Genomic DNA, 2,807 nt, shown 5'->3' on the forward strand with positions numbered 1-2,807 from the left:
AAAAAAAAAAAAAAAAAAAAAAGAGGAAAACAACAAGAAATTTGCATACGAATAATTTTGAATTCTAATTGGCTGGAGTTTTAGCTTTCACCAAACGTCCTTTGACAAAGTTCAGCTTTTTAGTTGTTTTACCCCTGAATCAATCCATGATCTCTGTTCTGTGCAGCCCTGCTGGTACAACGACAATGACAACACATGGGAATCCCTGATTTTCATTTTTCTTTTTCTTGACTTTCTGCTCCTTCATTTTGTTCCAAACTTCATACATAAATCCAGCCTAAACCTCTCCTTCTCTATCCTTTATCCCCCATTTCGTATAATAAAATCAAAAGCGACACCACACCACTATGATCAACCTTTCTTCCCTACATGCGTTACAGATCCTCGGCGATCAAGGTACTAAAATTCAAACCCATAAACATAAAAACATATAAATTTAGCGTTAGTATATTTAAGTATCCATAACTGAAATCATGCATTGTTATAGTTTTACATGTTTAATTCCGAATGGGGTGTTTGTATATATGTTTCCAAAACGAAGAAGATGATAACCCCATATAATCAAGTTAAATCTGTAAGATCGCTAAAATGCATGCAGATTCAGTGTTCATTTTTAACGCTTGTTTCGTTCGTAAAAAGTCTTATATTTACTTCACAAAGTATAATATTTTAGGTTGTTTAGTTGGATGAATTTGGTTTCCATTACGTTTTCTTGAATCTGATTTGATTTTGTTTTAACAATTCTTAGTTTTGTTATGTGGTTCAGTTTTGAGGTTGTAATTGGGCACCTCTAAATGAAAAGCAAATGTTTGGTTGGGTAAAGGTTGCTTGAAAAATGAAACAAGCCAAGTCAATCACTTTAACTTGGCGTGAACAATTGAAAAATTATGAACCATAAGTGATGTTGGTGTTTGTAACCTAAATTTTGTTATTCGTGATAATTTCAGAATGGAGATAACTTGGGTTCGGTGCTCTAGAAGGCATAAGTGGCCTAGACTACTTTCATAAATGTCGAATATTGGAGAATATATCTAAGAGACGTTAGAGGAGGTTTTAATCGATTTGAATACACAAGAATTGAATTCCTCTACATAAAACGAGAGACTTCTATGGTGGGTTTGTATATCATTATTATTTTCTTAATTTATTTAGAGTTAATTGCCATTTTAGTCCCTGTGGTTTGGGCATTTTGTTAGTTTAGTCCAAAGGTTTCATTTTTAACATCTGGATCCAAAAACGTTTCATCGTTGCTATTTTGGTCCAACTGACTTAACTCCATTCATATCTGTTAAAGCTGCCAAGGGCATTTTTGTTAGATATGGATGGAGTTAAGTCAGTTGGACCAAAATGAAATGACAAAAATGCCCTTGGCAGCTTTAAAAGATATGGATGGAGTTAAGTCAGTTGGACCAAAATGGCAACGATAAAACCTTTTTGGATCCAGATGTTAAAAATGAAACATTTGGACTAAACTGGCAAAGTGGCCCAAACCACAGAGACTAAAATGGCAATTTACTCATTTATTTATTTATAATTTTGTTTTGTTCATTTGGTAACATTAACTTCCTGTTGTAGGCGTGCTCGAATAACGTTTACGGATAACAAAAGGAGACGTGAAATTCTGAGAACAACTAAGGAAAGCTCCAGACATTGCCTTGTCAATGCACAAAAATATGTAAGTAGCGTTTCTATAGGATCTTACTAAGACACATGGGCTTAAACGACTGCAAAAGCAACATTTTCTTGAAATACGTGAGATTAATCCGGAACCATTAGACGCCCAGAAACAAAAATATGTCATTAAAAGTTTAACCTATTATGAGACCAAAGCAAACTTCGGAAAGCTTTAGAACTCAAATGAAAGACCGAAATACCCGATAATTGCAGTGTGTGACATGTATGATTTCCAATGGTCTTCTGCACGTATAGAAACTCCAAAGTACTCATTTGAGCGAAAAGATCCCATGAGGGAATGTGATAGTCTCGGTCATCATTGTGTCGTTATAACTAACTGGTATATATATGTGTGTGCCATCTTCTGAGGCTAAAAAACTGGGGTTCAAATTAAAAACTCCTATGACAAAGTCTGTGGAAATCAAGGAAAAGGCCGAGTAACCGAAGATTATTTTAAAGTCATCAGGGTACTAAAGATGGCAAACTAAAAGCCATCTTGATATTGAAGAACCCTAAGCAGTATATGAAGTTGTTGGCTACACGGTCTATGTTTCATGTTCAGTAAGAAACTATTGTGAATTTTGATGATTGTTAAAAATTGGGGTGACGAAGTGTGAGGAAATCAATGAAAAAGCTGAGTAACCGAAGATTATTTTAGTAACAAAGATGGCAAACTAAAAGCTATCATAATATTGAAGAATCCTAAGCAGTGTGTGAAGTTGTTGGCTACACGGTCTATGTTTCATGTTTAGTAAGAAACTATTGTGAATTTTGATGATTGTTAACGTTTTGTGTCTTATAATTATGACGAATTATGTTAGTTGAAGTAGTGAGTGGTTAGCTTGTATTTGTTTGTTTCTTCATAAACAATGTTTATTTTAGATATTATTATTGGAATCTTGCTTAATCACTTGGAATTTTGCATCTTGTTTTCTAACGCTTCGTATTTTTGTACTTTTCTTATTTAGAAAGTGTAATCGTACATCTATTTTTGGAAACTTATTATTGCATCGTATTCGTATTTCTTTTCCAAACATTGTAATCCGAGTCTTTGATCATAAAGAAAATCCATGATTTTATATATACTTGTGTTATATGTTGCAAACTTGAATACATGCTCATACTCGAAAACT

General features: G+C 33.6%; 1 long non-coding RNA gene across 1 annotated transcript; it reads left to right on the forward strand.

Moving 5' to 3' along the window:
* Positions 1–246: 246 nt before the first annotated feature.
* On the forward strand, positions 247–2,459 carry LOC110904234. The gene is made up of 3 exons (XR_002572437.2): positions 247–396; positions 948–1,112; positions 1,576–2,459. It is a non-coding gene; the product is annotated as an uncharacterized LOC110904234 (long non-coding RNA).
* The last annotated feature ends 348 nt before the right edge of the window (positions 2,460–2,807 follow it).

The sequence above is a fragment of the Helianthus annuus genome, chromosome 2, assembly GCF_002127325.2.
Source record: "Helianthus annuus cultivar XRQ/B chromosome 2, HanXRQr2.0-SUNRISE, whole genome shotgun sequence".
In the NCBI taxonomy this organism is placed as follows: Eukaryota; Viridiplantae; Streptophyta; class Magnoliopsida; order Asterales; family Asteraceae; genus Helianthus; species Helianthus annuus.